The sequence below is a fragment of the Malaclemys terrapin genome, chromosome 17 (assembly GCF_027887155.1).
Source record: "Malaclemys terrapin pileata isolate rMalTer1 chromosome 17, rMalTer1.hap1, whole genome shotgun sequence".
NCBI lineage: Eukaryota > Metazoa > Chordata > Testudines > Emydidae > Malaclemys > Malaclemys terrapin.
Window position 1 is genome coordinate 9,105,511 of NC_071521.1, and position 21,455 is coordinate 9,126,965.

The 21,455-nt window shown below is 46.9% G+C and overlaps 1 protein-coding gene across 2 annotated transcripts in view; it reads left to right on the forward strand.

The window, feature by feature from the left end:
* Positions 1–8,273: 8,273 nt before the first annotated feature.
* The window catches only part of FAM163B (family with sequence similarity 163 member B), a 64,434-nt gene continuing 51,252 nt past the window's right edge, over positions 8,274–21,455 (forward strand). The window contains exons 1-2 of one of the 2 annotated variants that reach the window (XM_054007502.1): positions 8,274–8,402; positions 8,679–8,774. The gene's annotated coding sequence lies outside the window, so the exon portion shown is untranslated. Of the gene's footprint in view, positions 8,775–21,455 lie in introns of both variants that reach the window. The other variant, XM_054007501.1, reaches the window with a different exon arrangement.

Here is a 21,455-nt window from a genome sequence, read left to right on the forward strand (position 1 = left end):
GTTCCCGGCAGAAGCACAAAGAGATGCGTGCAGTCCAACATGCTGTGCCAAGCTCTCAGAATGACAGGGAGGCTTTTAAAGACATGATGTTACTTTAAAGAACTAGCTACCCACCGTGTAATATTTGAGGCCGGCTTTACCTATGGACCGAGGGCTCCGTTACAGAGTGGACACTTGCATGCCAGGATGAAGACTATTCGCTTTTGAAACCATGTAACTTGTCAAATTCCTTTGATGTTAAGCAGGACCTACCGGGCACTTGAAAAATAGTTTCTAATTTTTTTAATGCCCACAGTGAGACCTTTTTAGAGATACTGCTAATTAGCTTTAGCCCAAGAGATACGATGATGCAGTGGTTGGGCCACAAGGCTAGGACTACAGACTTCTGCTGGCATAGCTATATTGGTGAGAGATGAAGCGGTGTAATTCTTGATTGACATAGTTGTGCCAGCAAAATCTCTTAGTGTAGACACAGCTATTTGGCAGGCTTAACTGGTGCACGGGCCTTCTTCTGGATCCTCTACACAGGAGCAAATTTTACCAGGCATAACCAATGCAATCCCATGCCGTAACAGTGGCTGTTCATTCCTGTCAAAAAGGTCTAGAAGAACTTGTGGACTCAGGTACTGTTTCAAGAGAAAAGTTCTTTTTCTCTATTAGTTTTCTCCCTAGAAATGTTTCTTTTTATTTTACCAGCGAGGCCAGCAAAATTTGAGTGTCGTCCACTTGACTAACTGCAGTCAAAAGATGCTGAATAGACACAGTATTTTCATTATCTGAGTTACCATGGAAATGAGCAGAACTGATTTCTGCTTTTGAAGGGCTCAACTTACGACATAGAAATGCATAGGATGGGGCTGATGAAAATGTTTTTTACTTCCACACCACTATTTTTCCTGGTTCATCTTAGAGCTCATGAGTGAATGAGCTAATATATGTCACAGATCTTAAGGGTGAAGGAGCAGGCTTCATACTGAACTTTCTGCATATAGTTGGTCTATGCTGGTCCCTTAACATTGATTTTAACATGGCTATTTATAATGGGCTGGATCCTGAGGGCCTTAGTCAGGTTTTACATAGCTCATACTAAGTCAAAACACTCACTGGCTCAGTTGTGCCTTGGACTTCAGTATTCAGGTCCATTTACATGAAGGTAAAACTGTGGGGATTTTTTATGTACCAAAAGGTTTTGTCTTTTTAAAATCGGAGCCTGGGATTTAAAATGTTTATTCTATTTGGGGTACCTATATAATGCCATGGTTTTTCAATGGTGAATTCATCATGATAACACCAAGCTCATAATGAATGGATATTTTACAGATACCGACTCCTTATGAAAATCCATCTTTAATTAACGTACCTGGCCACTAAACAACAAGGAGTAATGGTCTCAAGTTGCAGTGGGGGAGGTTTAGGTTGGATATTAGGAAAAACTTTTTCACTAGGAGGGTGGTGAAGCACTGGAATGGGTTACCTAGGGAGGTGGTGGAATCTCCTTCCTTAGAGGTTTTTAAGGCCCGGCTTGACAAAGCTCTGGCTGGGATGATTTAGTTGGGATTAGGTCCTGCTTTGAGCAGGGGGTTGGACTAGATGACCTCCTGAGGTGCCTTCCAACCCTGATATTCTATGATTCTAAATCAAAATCCATTTGATGCTTATACAGACAGGGGTGCATATTATACTGTAATAATAGGCATGATGTAACCTATATCTATGCACGTGTGTGTGTGTGTGTGTGTGTGTATTATATTTATGGACTGTTTACAAAAAGCTGATTCTGTTTTTTTCACGTTGGAGTTCTACAAACCAAATCTGAGTCACTGTTGCATCAGGCAAAGCAGCAGACAATACTGGGTGCCCGCTGCTCAAAATTAGCTCTATTTCAGTTCCACTTGTGTTTTGCTCTATCCCAGATAGGCCATCTGTTTGATTTGAGCTGTGTCCAGTGACCAACTGGTGTTGCTGAAAGATGCTTGAATACAGAAGTGGCATAATTCTCATCCACCAAGTTACCATGGAAGTGAGGTCTGCAGAGTATTGGAAATAAATATGAAAACTATAAATTGCTTCAATATTCCACGGCAGATGGCAGCATTCAAACTTAGGTTCTTCCTCATTCCTACCAATGGTGGATCTCAGATGGACTCGTAGCAATCCAAGGGACACTGGGTTATGGCAGTTGGATCTGAATCTGAATTTCCCTAATTGTAGCACACTGTGATATGTTTACTGGAGAAAGGTTGATCCAGTGGTTATGGTGCAACTTGAGACCAGGTTCTATTCCCTTGTCTGCCACAGACTTCCTGTGTGAACTTGGGCAAGTCACTTAACCTTTCTAAAAAAACAACAAAGAGTCTGGTGGCACCTTAAAGACTAACAGATTTATTTGGGCATAAGCTTTCGTGAGTAAAAACGCTACCCCCTGATACTTAACCTTTCTGTGTTTCAGTTCCCCTTCTGTATAATGGAGATAACAGCACTGCCCTACCTCACCGAGGTGTGAGAGAGTAACTACATTAAAGATTGTGAGGCACTCAGATACTATCATAATGGGGGTTATATAAGTATCTTAGATAGAGCTAATGACTGGAGAGTGGGAAACATTTTCTATAGGAACTTAGTTTTCCAACAAAAAATGTTTTTCAATCTAAAGGGGGAATGTTTTTTGCAAACAATACTTCTGTTTTCATTGCAAAGTTTCAGTGATAAATTTAGCAACAAATTATTTGTTTTTATTGAACTTCTATTTAAAAAGTCATTTCCCAGCCTGTTCTAACATTCAGTCCTAGATTAATTAAGAAAGGATTTTTATCAGTTTAGAATAGATTCTGAAGTCAGATGGGACCATTCTGATCATCTAGTATGTCCTCTTGTATAACATGGGCCAGAGAATTTCACCTGATAATTCCTGCCTCCTGGGTTGAATAGCAGCATATTTTTAATAATGTCATTTCATGTATTCTTTGGCTGGTTTTGTAGTTTTACTTAGGGGAAGAATTTTGCTAATCTACCATAATGGCTGGTCAACCCACCCTAGTTAATCTGCCCCAGCTCATGATTCTGTACTCATATATAATGGTTTTACACTGGTGTACCTCCACTGACTTAAACTTTCCAGTCAAGTTTCCAATCACACAGGCAACCTCAGGCCTGAAGGGGTGATCCAGGGTCCTTGCTGGGGGACACTCTTCTTCTAGCTCTACCGTGCTGATGGTGCTTGTGTGATGGATTGTTATGTCTGTAGAAGCCTATATCACATTGACATTGGAGCACCATTTTGAAGAATGTGCAACTGAACTACCTAGAGATGTCAAGGGATGGCTTCTTATAATGCCTGACACCTCCCTGACTTCACACCCCCTGTCGGGAAGAAGCTAGAGGACCATTGAAAGAGCAGTAACTGTGGAATGACTCATTCCTTGTTCTAGTAGGGCAATGCTAAAGAGGTTGGCCAAGCTAAAAGAAATTGGTTTCTCTCCACATAGTCTGCTGAGGGAGACCCCAGCAGGCCAGGAGAATAAAGGAAGAGGTTAGAAGCTGCTGTTAAAAAGACACCTGCTCTCTGAGCTGGGAGGAACAGGCTGATCGCTAGACCCGGGAAAGTGATGGAGAGCCTGTTGCAGGGGCAGGGGGAGAGAACCTGAAGGCTGAGCAGGTGAAAAGGAGGGTCTGGGGATCCTGAAAGGACCGACCAAAACCCAAAGGCTCTCAGATTTGTGGGGACACTGTAGGGAAGGGTTTTGCTGCAGGGTGGTTGTTTGTGCATGGGGCTGTAAGTATCTCTGCTTTCTCTAGGAATGAAGCGTGTGTGTGTGTGTATGTGTGTGTGTATGTGTGCTTAAGAAGTTACTTTGCAAAGCCTTTGACTTCCTTGCTGTGACGGCCATGGGTCTTTGAAGGGTTAAACAATGAACTAGAGTATCCATGAGGGGGATGGTACTCTGGGAAAAGGTGCATTTGAGCAGCTGGTGAGTCTTGGGGAGCTCAGCAGGAGTCTTGGAGCCTAGGGCACCAGGACCATGGGGCTCTCACTTCTGAGAAGGGGTATCAGACAAGGGGTCTGTGCTCCGGGAGTGGATCTGAGATACCTGACCCATTGCATCAGTGCTGCTCAGACCTGGGCTTTGAAACGCTCAGGGTCCAATATTTGGATCTGAGCACAGCAGCCTGATGAATTTTCAGCAGGACAAGCTCAACCCAATCTCTGATATGGCGTCTGGACTCTGCCCAAATTTAGCTGGCTTGGAAGCACATAGGCTCCAAAGGCTGGGACCTATTGCCCCAGACTGGTGACTGTGCACTAGTGGGGACTCAGACAGGGCTGTAACAGCTTGGTGAACCCAGAACTTGTGGCTGCAGGGATACTTCTTGAATGTGTGAATGTAGCAATGGAGCTAGATTGTAAATAATCTGTTACTGCGGGTTAGAGGGAAACAGATTAGTATCCATCTTGTATAATCTGAAACCTGCTGTACAGTAATGCAAAACGGATCTCCTGCCTATTTCCACTCTGTTTATCTCCCGGTCTCGGGGGACATCAGAAATGTTCCACATGATGAGAGGTTTTGATGAAATGTGAAGCCGGCCAACAGCTTTTGAATGGATCACCTTCTGGGAGATCAAATGGTATCTAGACTGCCAATGTGTGATTTACCAGGCATTGGTTAAACAGCACTGAGATATTTTAGCACTTTTAGTCTTCAGATATTTAGACTGTATGATCTTTGGGGCAGGGACTGTCTTTTTCTTCTGTGTTTGTACAGCGCCTGGCACAATGGGGTCCTGGTCCAAGCCTGAGGCTCCTGGACGTGACCACAGTGCAAATAACTCTAGCACTTTTTCATAAACTGGTTAACTGATCCTCACAGCATCCCTATACAATGGGGTGAGTATTAATAGCCCAGTGTTACAGGTGGACACACAGAGAGATGGTGCTTGCTCGAGGCAACCCACGCAATCCCTATCCAAACCTGTGCTATGATCCAGATTGTCCTTGCTTCCAGTCCTGTACTCCGCTCACTGGAGAACTGCTTTTATATGTACATTAAAAAAGCAGTTCGGGAAGCAAAGAAGCTGTTTGGTTTTTATACTAGAATACAACCCTCTAAATCAAAATGAATGGCCCAAACAGAGAACTTTTCCAATATCCGACCCAAGCTGCGATGATAAATGACTCAGCAATGACATTTGACCCACCCAAGTAAAAAAGAGCCAAGATCATATTTTCTTGGCCCGATGTTTCAGTATTCTTTGCACACATTAGTCTGAGTCCAAGCAAACGTCAAATGAAATTGAAAAGTAACCATGCTGTAGTAACTTCAATATAAGCCAATAACATCAATAAAACAAATCACATATGGACTCTTCCAGTACAAATTGGCTATTTCCTGCTTGGTTCTTTCACTTCTTGTCAACAGAAGAGATGGTCTATCCTTCAAATCTTTGCACAGGCGTTTGAACTGTGTGCAAAGTGTGCTGAAATTGCCGGCAGTAATTAGTTTATTTAGGGAGTAATTAGTTAAATGCAACTGTTCCCCTCTCTGCAGATTAAAAAGTGAGCTGTAAGTGATACCATCTTAAAAGAGCAGATGTGCTATAAAGAGGACAGGGGCCAATTATTCTCATTAGTCAACGAGGACAGAACGAGAACTAATGGGCTTAAAACTCCAGCAGGGGAAAAATTAACTTAAATATGAGGAATAAATTTGCAGCTGTAAGAATAGTCCAGGCAATGGAAATTCAAGCTTGCTAAGGAAAAGTCAAGAATTGTCATCAATGGACATACTCAAGACCAAACCCACTTGATTTTCAAGGATAATTGAAACAATCCTGGAGGCTGCTACTGTCCTTCAGTGGGGCGCCTTCCAACTCAAGCACTTGGATGATTTTCAAGCCATCAAGGTGACTTAGCAATCGGTTTTTATGACAAAGATTATGATTAGGCAAGGTTGTCAGTGCCTCCTGAGTAATGCTGAACAGGCTTAGTTCCCAGTGGGAGTTGAAGGCACTGTGCACCTCACAGAAAGATGGTCAGAATCACTGGCCTACTGGAGTACTTCGGAAAAGCTGCAGTAGATTGCGCTTTCTTACATTGCAATCTTTGGGGGGGGGGGGGGGGGGAGGCGCGCAAAGATCACGTGTACTCCTGTTTGCACCGCACCTGGCACAGTGGGGTCTCAGTCATGATCGGGATCTCTGAGTGTACTTCTAATAGAAATACTAAATAATAGCAACTTGAAAGGTTAAGTTTTTGCCTGGATTCTGCTATGCCCGACTACATTTCTTTAGAGCCAGAGCTGTCAGATGCCACAACAATCTTTATGCTCATCAAACTTTGTGAGTCGTCATTGCTAATGTTGCATAGTATGTGCTTAGTTCTTATCCCATCGTGATCCAAACATGGAGCACCAGAGAGCTGCAAAGGACGGATGTAACCATAGAATGCAGGTGGATAGAGAGGGAGGTCACTGGAACAGAGAGATGGGGAGTTAATTGCAGGGAGAGTGGGGCGGGGGGCAAGTGTGGTTTAATTGCATGTGGAACTGAAAACCTAGGACTAGTCCTGTACTTGAAGTTTAAAGGGAGAACATTGTTCCCCCTGTTAACAGGCAGCTGAGCAATAGGAATGTGTGTTTTAAAGAGCTGTGGGTCATGGTTGTAGCACAGAGTGAGAGAGTATAGCGGAAAATTCTCACCATGTTAGGAAAGGGAAAGAAACTCAGTTTTGTGGTGGAGAAATAAATTTCACTGAACCGTTTCCAAAAACCCAGTTCATGATAAACTGCATTTGAGGTAGCAATTTAAAATGTGAAACACCCACTGTCTGAATAGCATTGTGGAGTTCCAGGATAAAAAAGAACTTGGTTTTTAAGTAAAAAATGTTGATTTTCCTAACTGCCAGCCCTGCAAACTCAGTCTGGGAGATGAGATTCAAGTTGGAGTCTTCCTTTCACATTATCAGTAATGAAGGAGCCGCAGGCCAAACTGTGCCTTTGGTGACACAAGCATCTTCACATTCTGCCCCTGTTGACTTCACTGGATTTGTAAAGGTGCAAATGAATGGGCCCTGTAATTAGTCAGTGATTCTGCTGATGCACAAGAAGGAATGGAATCCAGTTTCTTTTCCTCTAGTAGTGCTGGCCGGGGGGGGGGGGGGGGGGGGAGGAGGTAATAAGAGCCCTAAGCACAAATGAACTTTAGTGACCAAATTGACACAGGCCAAATTTTATTCTTAAGCCCGCTCTGCACAAAATTTTGTACCATTAGCAGTGTAATTTTCTTCCTGAAATAATTATACCGGTACAACCCCTAGCGTGGACTGGTATAAAGATGCCTTATAGCTTATTCCTTTTCCCATCTGGGACTAGCTATACCAGTATAAGCACCTTTGTACCACTATAAATTCACAACACTCATGGGGTTGCAACACTTGCAGCATTGGGTTTAGTTGAAGTGGTAACACTTTTGTGTGTAGACAATGCCTCAGTTACACTGATGTAAATCCAGAGTAACTCCAATGGCCCCTTTGATTGAATTCACATAGGGAGTGGGTCTGTTAAATCCAAAGAGGTTATTTTCACAATCACTTTTGAGAGCAGAATTACAGGTGAAGTGCATCTTGGGCAAAGGCAGATCAGGCAATCTAGTGGCCATGGGAGCTAACACCAGAGCCCAGGCCCCTCCACTTCTTCAGGGCCATGGGGTGTGGGGCCAAGCTACCCAGTGCCTTGTGAATTCCCTAAGGAGGGGCAGCTCTCAAAGCTGCAGTTGTATGGGGGTTCAAGCCCCGCAAAGGTGTGGGGGTGGCTGTGCCGGAGTGGGTGAGGGGGCAGAGTGAAAAGCCACCCAAAGAGAAGATCTCCAAGCTGCAGAATGGAGCAGAGAGGAGAAGCCACCTAAAGGTGCTTCAGTCAGGCAGGTCTGTTGCACTGCAGAGCAGTGCCAGCCTGTTATTTAGCAAGCTGTGGTGAGCAGGGAGGGCTGGGGAGACAGCGCTCCCGGGGCAGGGCAACTACTCAGGGTCTTTGGGGGAGGGGCAATTTCCCTACAGCCCCCCCCCCCCCACCTTGCAATTAGCACAAGTCAGCACCGTCCTTGGAGCTAGGGGGATCCTGCTGCTCCCTTTGCACAGGTGGCAGGGGGGGGGGCGCCGGAACAGATCGGGCTGCCCCTCCCCTTACTCCAGCTACCCCGCGCTTGCAGCCCCCAGCGCGTGCGCCTTGTTCCCCCACCCGCCCCAGGACTGGGCTGGCGCGCGCCACCCGGGAGCCGCGCGCGCCTGCAGCTCGGCTCTCCATGCCCGGGACTAGCGCTCAGGCGGCAGCGGACATCCTCAGCATCAGCACCACGGGGAGCATCAGCAACAGCAGCGCCTTCTCCCGCTCCTCGCCTCCTCCGCTGCTGTTTGTCCGGGGCGGGTTGTTTTGGGGTTTTTTTTTTTTACACGCGTTTCTTTTCATGCAACCCCTGGCGCGCTCCCCACTGAACTTTGTAGGGGGTGCAGGAGGACACCATGCTCCATAGCATAGCCACCATGGCCTTGCTTTGATTGGCGGGACCTGCTGCTGCTAGCAGCGCCTGGGCGGAGAGCTAGCGAGCGTGCCCCCCTCCCCGCCCCCCAAATTAAAACCACCGTCTTCGGGACGACTCGTGTGCAGTGAGGTTGTTTTGTTTTCTAGTTATTTGGTGGTTGCATTGATGCTCTCTAAGCTGGAAGCTTTGCGCAAGGAGGTCCTCACCTGAAAGAGATCAAGGCACAATTCCAATGTTGAAAGGTAAGAGTTTGGAGGGGGTGGGAAGGGGCGTGTGTGTGAAATTGCAAAGGCTCTTTGATTTGCAACCAAATCATCTGTTCAGTTGGGGTGTCCTTCTCTCTCCACACATCATCCTTATCTGTGGTCCTTTGCCCTTGCTCTTCTTTCCATACTTCTCATTCTCCGGCCCCCACCCCCGAGCCCTCCCCCACACCTCTTCCTCCATCCAAAACTGGTTTTGCTCCCTCCTCTTTTAAACAGCTCTAATGCCAGTGGAGGGAGTGATGCTGCTACTGTGGACTCCTTTTGATTCGACAGCTAATCCACAAGGCAAGGATGGTAGTGGGGCGATTCTAGCCCTTGTTGCAATATAGTTGTGAACAGCAAGGAGTTTGGAGAGGGGAATCCCCAGGTGTTGAATGAATTGAATAGGGACAAGGATTGTACACTATCTGCTATCCTGCCTGCTTAGCCCGTGTCAAGGAAACTGGTGAATCCTCCCACATCCCACCCCCAAGATCTGAATGAATAAAAGAATCGGGAAACTCAAAGTGTTTTTTGTTGTGCTGACACTGGTCAGTGTCTGTATTTTGAGTCTTAAAATGCAAGGTCATTAAATCGACTCTCAGGGTGGTGGAAGGGAAACCCGCTATGTAAGTACACAGGTCCCATTATTAGCTGCTCCAGGGCTAGCTCTCCCCCTCTCATGCTCTTTAGTGACAGCTGCAGGAGTCAGAGTGGCTCTGAAGTTGATTTTTTCTCGCTCTCCGGACAGTGATCTGCCAGGGCACTCCAGTAGGAACCACCCACTCAGGCAAAGCATTTGTCCCCAGGTAGAGCTCCATCTCTGCATGCCTGGGGGACCTCTCAATTGCATTCACATGGGTTTCTATAGATTGTCCCAAACCCAAGATATTAAGAAAAACAAACTTCATTGTTCCTGAGTGGGGAAATAGGTCAGAGAACTTCAAGCAAGAGACATCAGTCTAATATGACAGAGAAATACAGAGCTGGATGCAAGAAAGGTGATAGATCAAGTATCCGTCTTTTCTAAGCATGTTTGACTAACAATAATGAGACAGACCAGGTGGGTGAGGTAATATCTTTTATTGGACCAAGTTTTGTTAGTAACCCAGACACACTGTTGAGCTACACAGAGCTCTTCTACAGGTTTGGGAAATGTACTCAGAGTGTCACAGCTAAACAGAGGTGAAACAGATAGTTTAGCATAAGAAGTTAACACATATTCTAAGGGACCATTCAAGGTGAAGTGGCCCATTAACACCCCTGTAGTCATAGGACCAAAAGGGGGTTAGAGGGTTACAGAGTGTTGTAATAAGGCATGAATCCAGTGTCTTTATTAATACCAGGATTTTTCAGTGTCTAGCAAAGTTATGCAGCTAAGCTTCCAGGCTCATCTTTTGAAAGTGTTGTGCAGGTTTCTTTTGCGGATGAGGACTGATAGGTTGGATATAGAGTTATCCCTTTCACAAAGGAATCACTTTATATCTGAGCTGATTTTTGAGGCAGGAGGGGAAAAAAGGGAAACAGCAACAATGCACGTCTCTGTGTTTTCTCAGCCATGAATTCAGAGTATAAATAAAACTGTTTCCTGAGTGTGTTGCCTCCTCATGTCCAAAAGTTAACAGCTGCTGTGGTTATTACCTAGGCTTCATTTTGGTTCATGTTGGCATTTAAATTAAGCATTTTGAATCATTCCTGTCATTGGCTCCAATCCTGTTCCCTTTCCAAGTCAATTGCAACCTTCCACCCAAAACTCCAGTGGGTCTGAGACCAGAATCTAGCCCAAGGTCTCTACCCTAAGACGTTTACAGACAGAGTAACATTTGTCAAAGTGCCTAAGTGACTCTGATTTTCAATGGCACTTAAGCTCCTAATAACCTGGGTCAGATTTTCAAAGGTGTCAGTGTGCCTAAAGATGCAGATAGGCACTTAGTGGGATGTACAAAAACATCTATACCTAACCTGCTTAGGTGCTTTGTAAATTCCACCAGGCACTTAAATACCTTTCTATATCTGGCCCTCGGGCACTTTTGAAAATTTTACCCTAAATACTCATGGTCCCATCCTGCCTCCATGAGGCAGTTTTGCCGCTAACTTCAGTTTAATAGAAGTCACACCTACATAATTGAGCACAGAATCAAACTGGCGGTTTTTGCATTTGGCTATAAATTGCTGATAGGCAACAATGTCATATAGATAAATAGCCATGACTTGCCACGTTGTGCCATACCCTCATAAGAGTGTCACGGATAATGATAAGGTCAGTAATGGCATATAGGTGGCTGGTGCCTTAGGAGATTTGGTTTTTAAAGATGCCATTTTAAAAATCTTTAAGAAAGGATTGGCGGCAGAGGGGTGAGGGGGGGTCATGAGATTTTGCTCGCATTTTGTTCTGTTTCCTTGTTTATTGCTTTTCCCCCCTGGCAGATAAGTGTGGTATGTCTTTACCCTCTGACTGAGGGGGGGGAAATGTATTAAAGCAATACACCTCAGCAGAGAGACCCAGGATTCAGTGATTTATGTTGACCAAACTCTCGTCCACACTGTATGGGGTGGTCTCTCCAGATTGAGACTGAGGTACATTGGGCAGGGCAGGAACACCTGTCTTGCAGAGCCTGTGCTGTACAAGTTCTGAAGATAAGGAACTTACAAGCAGGCCACAGGAACCTTTAAAGCAACAGAAGTGATCAAGTTGCCCGAGAAGACTGAGAGACATCAGGACCCCCCCCAAAATCTTGCCCCACCCCCTTGCTCACTGAAGGCTTTAGTGAGAAAATGACCAGCCAATACTGATTCCAGGCCCACTAGCTTCTCCGTCTGGCCATTAGGAAGGTTAAGCATTTCTAGCAGACCACGTAGTTATCAAGGTGATGACCAGGGGCTAGGTGACCTGCAGTACTAAAGAGTCCAGTGGAGTGCAAGAGGTGTCTCTTGTCAGAATCATGAGGGCAGGCTCCAGAAGAAGACAATATATGATTAGGGCCACGTGCTGGAGAAGGGACCATCTAGGGATCACTTAGGCTAATCCACACAGCGCCGCAAGATCCACCAAACTGAAAGTGATGCCTGACAGCACTTTGCCTATTGCAGAGCTGCTGCCTTGTTCGGCAAGGTCAGAAAGACCATGTGCAGCCTGGCTGGCTGGGATTTGTTTTCTAGTGAAAGGGCCCAGCGTTCTCATCTCTTTTACTGATACATTGGTTGTTCCTCATTAGGACTTTATGTTTTTTTTGGAGCTGTGGCTCCTTGTTATGAGTGTCTTCTTAGCTACTTAGAGCTTCAGTACTGAGAAGGCAGATTCCGGAAAGAGGTAGAGAAAACCAGGTCAGGTAAATGTTGCTTGATTCTGTTATGTTCATGGCATACAAACACAGAAGTTAGATAAAAACAAATAATTTTCCTAGAAGGCTGCAATCTAACACTGTTGTTTCTTAAAATGCAGAACAATAACACACATGAACCTAAAACCAGAGAGAGACAAAGCAGGCTGCTCCCTAATACAGCGAGTGTACAAATCACTCCATCTTACTCTAGGCTGGCTGTCTCCAGACAGATTCTGATCACAGGCTTCCCTACAGAGCCCCCTAGCATGCATGCAGGACCAGAAAGCCCCTTTACAAATTAAAGTAACAGCCTGCAATTATGACAGTTTTCAGTACACCACAGTTTCTAGGCTTTGTGGCTTTTAGTAGGCTTTGTGTTTGGGCTGGGATTTTTGTGCTTGGGAGTAAAAGTCAGTTGGATTTTGCTTCCCACTTTCTACATTTTTGTGCATGCTGTTTTCTTACTTGAGTTGGTGTAAAACTCTGTGTAATTGGCAACCCTTCCCCTGCGCTCCCAGGGGACTTTTGTCTGGTTAGGGTCATGGTATTGCATACTGCCTCTTCCTCCATTTCTCAGCATGTACCGTGGGGTTTTTTTGCCTGCAGTTCCTCTCAAAGGGGCATCGAATCATCCTCACTGTAAAGAGTGAATAACATGAAGGAAGAAGAAGGATGACTCAGGCTGAGGGGGAAGCTGTTTATTTACTCTCTTGGATCCGATGCCGTTTTCTCTTGCTTTTCAGAGTTTTTATTTTGAATGGTTTTCTGGGTTTTTTCTCTATCCTATTCTGTATGTATGAATAGGCGGTTTTCTCCCACCCAACTCCAAACAGACCCCGCAAATTGTGGGGGGTCAGAACTTATCCCCTTCCTTGGGTTTGCTTTCATTCCGAAATGAAACAACACAGAATTAGCAGAGTTTTTCCCCCCAGGCCTGCCTGTTCCCATGGTTCCTCCTTGAGGGCTGCTCAGTTCCTGGGCCTCTCTCTCTCTCTGCAGTGCCACCCCTGCTTTCCTTATCTGCAGCTGGGTAAAGAGTGCCCTGCAACAGAGTGTCAACAGAACCTGCCGAACCCTTTCCAGCAGGATCAACACCTTCGTTGGCTTGGTAACATTCTGATTGCTTCCAAGATGGAGAGTGGATCCCTTGTGGACATTCCTACAATCAGACTAGAGATGTCCAGACAGCTTCTAAGCTGGAATGATCTGATGATGCATTTGGTCAGCGCAGGATTGTGTAGGCGGCTCTTCCTCCTCGTTACGAGCACCGACTTCCTTCTCTGCTCCACAGCTTTTATCAAGGAGACGAAATCTTGTCACGCTCTCTCTACAACGATATCTGACATTATCCAACTTGCCCTTGGTGTGTTTCCAGAAATAGTTAGGCCTACAGTATGCACAGATGACATCTGGATGCATTACTGTCGAGTTCAGAAATGTTCAGTAAACAAGACGGGGATCTATTGTTTGAAGGTTATTTACAGAGACGCCTATCAAGTGATCTGGCCACGCAGAGGGGAAAGCCTTAATGGCAAGGCGATAATTGCTTTTTCAAAGTACACTTCAGAAAAGAGTCATTAGAAACCCAAGGGCAAGCTGCAGCCGGCATTAGCCAGACCCAGGGCCTGATCCAAGTAGCACGGAAGTCCAGGGGAGTTTTTCCATTGACTTCAGTGATGGTTGGATCAGCCCACGGGCAGGTTCATATAATTCTGAAAGGGAGCATGCTGCTCTCGGACATATCTAGGGACAGAGTGTAGTCTGTCCTGAGTCCAAGCATGAAAAGACTCCTCGGCTATTGCAGGCAGCCCAGTAATACTAGAATCAGTGCGTTAAGGCAAGAAACACAATCCTGCTAATGCTTTGCACTCGGATACAGTAGCAGCTTTCATCTAAGGTACTCAGAGCACTTTAGAAATGTTCAGTAAGCCTCCCAAAATCCTAGAAGGAAGTAAATATTATACTTAATCCTCCCTCAGCGTGGGGCTGGACTAGAGGACCTCTTGAGGTCCGTTCCAGCCCTATAATTCTCTGGTTCTATGATTATTAACCTTATTTTACAGACAGAGAAACTGGGGGCCACTGAGGTTGAGACTTGCCCAGATTGTTGGGCACTGAACAGGAACCAGGAGTCCTGAAGTCCAGTCCCCTCTCTAACCACTAGCGATCACCCTTTCAGCTGGAGTACTGACTGGAGACAGACATATGACAAGACATATTCCTCTCTTGAGTCAGAGATACCGTAGTGGCCATAGGAATCCTTCTAAGGCTTGTAGCATGTGCAGAGAGCTCTTTATCTGATTCTGTCCCCAGGACACGAGGTTTGAGGAGACAAACATCTCTTTTTTATTGTTGGATTAATTTACCACTTCTTACTACTCCTGAGAGAGAGGAAGTATTAGATTCTCCCGCCGAGCCAGGTTAGTCAGGCAATGCCACAGCGAGCCATCCATAACATAACACTGACAAACCTCCAGGCTTGGATCGTAGACTCATCGAATTTAATGCCAGAAGGCACCAGCAGATCATTTAGTTGGAGTAAGTTTTTTGGAGATATACCACCAATTTTTGCTCCCAGTGCCTCCATTGGGTTACTAGTTTATTTAATTTTTCACCACTCCCAGTTCAATGAATGAAACTTTAATAAGCTTCATTCACAAAATAGGGGGAGTCAAGGTGGGAGGGCGGGGGTGGAAGGAATATTTTCAAAAACAAGGCTCCTTCCTTGATCCAGATGCCAAAATGTTTCCCAAATTCTGCAGAAGAATATGGATTTGCTTCTGGCATCACCTACACCAGCTTCACACCAATATATCTCCATGGCCTTCATTGGAATTACTCCTGGTTTACCCTGGTGTGAGGGTGAGCCGGATCAGGGCCATTTGTAATTGTATGCAGTTGAGAATAGGGTGAAATAGTGCTACGTTTGCCTGACTATTATAGCAGTTTTGACACTATGTCTAAGGACTGGTCTGGACTTGCCAGTTGGGGGTGTCTCCGACTCTGCTAGGCTGGCAGAGTTATCTGTGTCCAAACATGTTTCCTAGCTTACCTGAGTATTCTGCCACCCAGTGGTGGATTAGCCACTGGGCCAATGGGGCCCAGGCCTATTGGGGGGAGGAGGGACCCATAAAAATGGGCGCCCCCACGCCCAACCCTGCTCTGCCCGCCCGGTGCTTCTGCTGGGGAGCAGGGTTGGGACATGGGAGCTTGCCCTGTTCCACTCGCCTGGCACTCCAGCCGGGAAGCAGGATCGGGGTGCAGGAGCTTGCCCCGCTCCACCCAGCACTCCAGCCGGGGAGCGGGGTTGCAGCGTGAGGGTTTGCCCCATTCCACTTGCCCAACACTCCAGATGGGGAACGGGGTCAGGGTGCAGGGGCAGGCCCCTGTGCCCCGACCAGAGGCAAGCCCCTGCGCCCCGACCCCACTCCCCAGCAACTGGGCAGAGCGGGGCAAGTCTCCGTGCCACAAACCCACTCCCCAATAGCTAGGAGAGCGGAGTGGGGCAAGCCTCCGTGCCCCAACCCCATTTCCCCAGCAGAAGCGATCAGCGAGGCAGGGGGCTGCAGGCGGAAGGGGTGGGGAGAGTGCCCCACTTGCTCTGGCCCAAGGGCCCCACAAAACCCTAATCCACCCCTGCTCCCACCCACCAATAAATACTCCATTTTAAGATTTCATTGTTGAAATGCTGGTGGTGTCACAAAGCCTGTATCAGATTTATAGAGCCAGACCCTCAGCAGGTGTAAAGCGGGATAGTTCTATTGCGCAATGGAGCGATGCTGATTCCCTCCAGCTGTGGACCTGGCTTTCTGAAAATGGTGCTTCTTACCCTACACAGCCTACGGGTTTATTTCTGGGTACTCAGGGTGGCCTCTCTTGGCCGCCTGGCAACAGGGTACCTCTTCCTGGCATGGTTCATTAACTACTGTCTGATCTCAAGCATTTAGGCAGCGAGACAACCCTTAGAGGTCCTCACCCTAAAAATAAGTCTCATTTGAAAAGCAAAGTGGGAGTTTGCTGTGTGGTCTCAAATTTCCTCGAAATCCATGAGAATTGGCTCCTCTTTGAAGTGGATGACCACAGATCGTCTCTTTGATGGGTAGGAGACAAGGCCCTCTGAATTGCTAGATTCTAAATAGGGAATCCAGATTGTTCACGAGTTACAGGTTCATCAAAATAAGCCTGAGCTACAGTAGCTCATTATCTGAAGAACACTGAAAGTGCTGGGCACATCGAGGGGAAAAAGGTGAAACTGAGATTACTTTCCCCAGTGAATTGGGGAGAAAGAGCTCTTATATCATTTAATACATTAATATATAGACCGATCAGTAGTGGCGTGGCTAGATGACTGCCTGAAGACCATGTCATTCTGTTTAGATTTGATTTTAATGACCAAGAAACCGACTCGTTAATGTTGCCTGTTCCATTTATATTGGCAAGGGACAGAATCTGATCCCCTTAATCATCTCAAATCTGGAACTGTTTGAGAAGAAAGGTCCTACTCAAAGGGAGCTCAGAGGGATATCGAAATTAGTGAAAGGGAGCTCACTTGCCGGAGGAAAGGTAAATATACCGATTGCTGGATAACATATGTGCCCTGAAATTCTCAGAAGAATGCAGAAGCATGGTGCCGAATCCAGAAGCATTTATCTCCCTTTGACTCTTAACCAATGGCCTATAAAGCTAAAGCAGATCAGAATTTCTTGAGATATAAAGACTTGAAAATTGGTACCATTCACAGGAGAAATGTGCACTAGATACTATGATAAAAGATGGTGCATTAACTTAATTGAGGTTGCTATTTGTTGTGATTACAAAGGAACAAGTTTATATTACTCAGTTTGTAGTGAAGTGCATTCAAGTCCCCAAGTACCATTCTAGTTCCCAAACATGTGTGTGCAAATTGCAGTTGCAGTTATACTGAACCGACCATCCAAAAGGGAAGATTTTCTGTTAGGAAAGTGACATCACTGCCCCTCTCTTTACCCCAATTTCCTCTCTTTGCCTTTTTTTTTTTAATTTTTTTATTTTTTTTTAAGTATTCCCAGTGCAGGAAAGGTGCTTTGGTTTTGCAGTGGCGGTTTGCATCTGGGTTCCATTAGATCTCACTCGGGATCTGGATTTAGTCCAGTTCCAGCCTCTGCCACAGACTTTGTGTCTGACCTTGGGGACGTCAATTTAATCTCTCTGTGCCTCAGTGACCTATCACTAAAATGGGGATAATAATGCTTCCTTTCTCATACCCTTTGTCTGTCTTGCTAGTTAGCCTAGAAGCTCTGTGGGGCAGGGACTGTATATGCACAACTCCCAGCACAAAGGGGCCTTGGTTTCTGTTGGAGCTGCTGTTCTGAGAATCCGAACCGAACCACCAAAGCTTAGCAGGGTTGAGAGAACGTGCTCCTGGTTTTTCCCATCTCCCTAATGGCCAAGCCAGGGTGATCTGACATTTGGTTTTACCTCAGGTTTTCAGAGCTGACCCCAGGGGTAGCTGTTGGCCTCCTTCCATCGGGGGCCTTGCAGGCAGCTAGCACAGCTCCAAAAGTACATTGATTCCTGGGGTCCCCAGTGCAGCCTCTGCCAGCAGAGATCTTGTGGCACTCCCAGCACATGTTGGCCCCAGCCAACCCAGGCCTTGAAAGAGAATGATGGTGGCATGGCAGAATCGCTGCCAGATGTTCAAGGCCTGAGGCTGGCACAGCTGGACTGGGTTAGGTCCTATGACTGTTGAAACAATCAGTACAGTGACATCTCGGCCTGTCGTCCTCGGTAGAATATCAGCTGTAATAACACTGTTAAAATCACCATGTCCCCCTAGTGGCGGGTTGTGCTGTCCTTCAACGATCACTGTATTTGCAATTCGGTAAGGATGATCTTCGTAAAGGTTTATGGTGATTTTAGAAACTGAATATTGATGCTGATGGACGGCCCTGGGAAGAGGTGCTGCCTGTAATGTCTCCTTAGATAGAAAATACTGCTGCAAGTTGACTCACTTTAACTTTCAGCAATAGAAATCATTTGCAACACAATAGCCCCTGTGTTATTGCTGGGGGGGGGGGGAGTTGTTCGTTAATAACAAATGTGTATGTTAAAGAGAGAGATATTGTGTCCTCTGTGTAAACGAAGTCTAGGACCCACTCTGGGGAAAATATGATGCCGAGGCGGCCAAAGACTCAGCTGTACTATGGGCTTTAGAATACTCCCGCTAATATCTTGGCCGCTTTAATGACGGCCTTGTGGTAGAGTATGTGATTGATCCAGGATCTGTTCCAGTCCCTTTCTGCAAGCCAGCATGGGTGGGAGTTGCAGGACTGCAGTACAAAGGACGTGAGTGGATGGGCATATCTTATTTTGTTCAACCTTGTCCTCACTGGCTAATTAAGGTCTTGAAATAAAAGGCTGCGAAGGGAGCTCTTTCTAATCTTCCTTAATTGGAAAGATGATTGGTGTGATGCAGGGAATAAATGGTTCTTCAGGAATGCTGTAGGTGTGAGCATGGGAGTACATAGGTATTAAGCGTTGATTTGGGTTTTCTGTTGGGCTTATTATTATTATTAGACCAAATAGAGATCGGGGAAATGTTCCAAACTTTTGTCTTTCCCTGTGGGTTTTCTCTGAGATTGCTCTCTATGTACAAACAAGAAGGGCGGGGGGGAGGGGGAACCCAGTCATGGGGAGGCAGCTTCCCTTGAGGGTACACAAAAATCTGCGGGCTTTCTGCAAGTGTTTGTCTTCTGGAGGAACAGCGTGTAGCAGTTCAATTGTTTCCCATTCAGATGTGGGCCCAATTAAAAGGATTTTCTAAAAGCCTGTCAGATGGCTGCTCTGTGTGTGATCCTGCAGTCACTGAAGCCATTTTCAAAACTCCCATCACCTTTGGTGGGCACAGGAAGAGGTGCCCAATTCAGCGAGGCATGCTTGGAAAACGGGCTCAATCCGTGATGGTGCTGCGTGCCCGCCCCTCTCAAGGACATGAGGAGACTCAGAGGGTGCTCAGCACCTCACGCAGCATTCAGCACCGTGCAGACCCAAAACCTACACATGTTGCTCTGCACTGGAGGGCAGGAAATGCCAAACATGCTGAGTCTTAAGCGAACCCTCTGGCCAGTGCTGGGAATAGCATCCATGCCCTCACCCCCAGTGCCAGGAGATGCCAAACGTAATTTGTGCAAACTTGTTCAAAGCAAACAATCCCAGCCTGATTTTCCTGTTGCCAACCTAACTTTGCACCCATTTAACACCACTGACTTCAACAGAGTCACTCCCGATTTATGCAGGGATAAGCGAGAGCAGAATCGGCTCCTCTATATGAGGCATTTTCTAGTTTGAGGATGTTCCCCCTCCCCCCCCCCCAAATAATCTGTCATTTTTTTAAAAAATAAACCTTCATAGAACATCCTGAGGACTCCATGAGACTACAATGGAGGTCAGACTTCAGCAAGCAGGCAGCTGGTCTTGCTGCCTCTCTGGAGGCCTTTTAGCATGTCGTTTGAATTGTTTAATGTTAGGACTGGCAAGCAAAAGGCAGGTAGATGTCTTGAAACTTTTATCTAGCAGGATCGTTAATAAATAACCCATCAGTAATCACAATAATATTGACAACAATAGCCTATAATTGCCTCGTGTTAGAAGTATGCAAGGGAGACTGTCAGAACTAACATTTAGGTTTTGTTTATAAAGGGAAGGGTTAGAAAAGCTAATAGTGTTGAGAGAAATAGTTTCAGAAAACTTACTAAAGAAACCAATGGTTTGTTTTGTTTTAGAGTCAAACATTCCCTTGTAAATGCGAACGTTGCAACTTTGTACCAGCGCATGAGAACCCAAAGTGACTAAAAACGAAAGGCAAACTTCCTCGAAATGTTCTAGCACAGTTTTGGTGACAGGTATGGAGACTGGATTATTTTTGTGCTACCCAGCATGCCTCATAGCCCCTCCTCCAGATTGTCAACAAGACTATTTTGTATCATATTTATTTCACAGTCCCTAGTGCGCACAGCCCCTTGTCCACATTAGCCAGGAAAACCATGCTAGCAAGAGCAGTGTTTATAGAGAACCTACATATATACAGTGCCTACACACCCACTCTGTCTTCCCGCAGTCAGATCCACATACAGAGACCCTAGTGCTCAGCAGGGCTCTGTAGGATGTGATGGGGGATACAAACCCCACACTGGATAACAAGGAGTTAGGCAGCTGCTCTGGGCTCTGCCAGCCCCGCACCCAGGGCCGGCTCTAGGCACCAGCAAAACAAGCAGGTGCTTGGGGCGGCACATTTCTAGAGGCGGCATTATGGCGCCGGCCATCATAGGCACCGACTCTGTGGCATGGAGAAAAAGTGCTCCCGCCACCCCAGCTCGCCTCCGCCTGCTCCCCTGAGTGCGCTGCCGCCACTCCGCTTCTCCCCCCTCCGTCCCAGGCTTGCCGGGTGCAAAACAGCTGTTTCGTGCAGCAAGACTGGGAGGGAGGGGAAGCCGAGCGGCGGGGCGCTCAGGGGAGGCAGCGGTGGTGGTGGAGCGGAGGTGAGCTGGAGTGGGGAGCGGTTCATCTACCCCCCCCGTTACTTCCTGCGCCCACCCTAGCTCACCTCTGTTCCACCTGCTCCCTTGAACGCGCCACTGCTCCGCTTCTCCCCCGTCCCTCACCTGAGAGGGAGGGGGGAGAAGCGGAGCGGCGGCGCGCCCAGGGGAGCAGGCGGAGTGGAGGTGAGCTAGGGCGGGAGGTCGTGGGGGGGGGCGCAGGAAGCAATGGGGGGGGAAGCAGGAAGCAATGGGGCAGGGCTGGGGGCGGGGGGCACAATAAAAGGGGGGAGGCTGCCAAAAATTTTTTTGCTTGCGGTGGCAAAAATCCTAGAACCGGCCCTGCCCGCAGCGCCACACCTGCAAGGGGGAAGTTAAAAGGGGAGCAGAGCGGCTCATTTGTTGGCAGAGTAGGGAACAGAGCAGACCTTCAGTCCCTGAGAAAAGAGCTGACTGAAGCCAGGAGCGTCCCAGACGACCCTGCGGGAAAGGAGGACTAAATCCTGGTGCACCCTGAGAAGGAAGTTGTTTCCCTCTGTTTCTTACAAACTCAGCGTATTTGCATGAATCCCCCTTGCTTTTGTTCATGGACTATGCTGGAAAAGGGACCTGGCTAGAGGGCCAAGTGACAGGGTGAGGCAGGTCACTGCATAGGCGGAGCAGTTGTTGGCAGGAGACACCTGGGAGGGGGAGGGGAGGTAGAGCTGCTACACCATGCCCAGCCAAGAGGAGGCACCAGCGGTGAGTCAACTCCTTCCTCGGGGGTACAGGTGTCTGGGCTAGTGGGTCTGGTTGCAGGATTTGGGGTCATAGGATGGAAAGAGCTTTATTCACACCTGCTC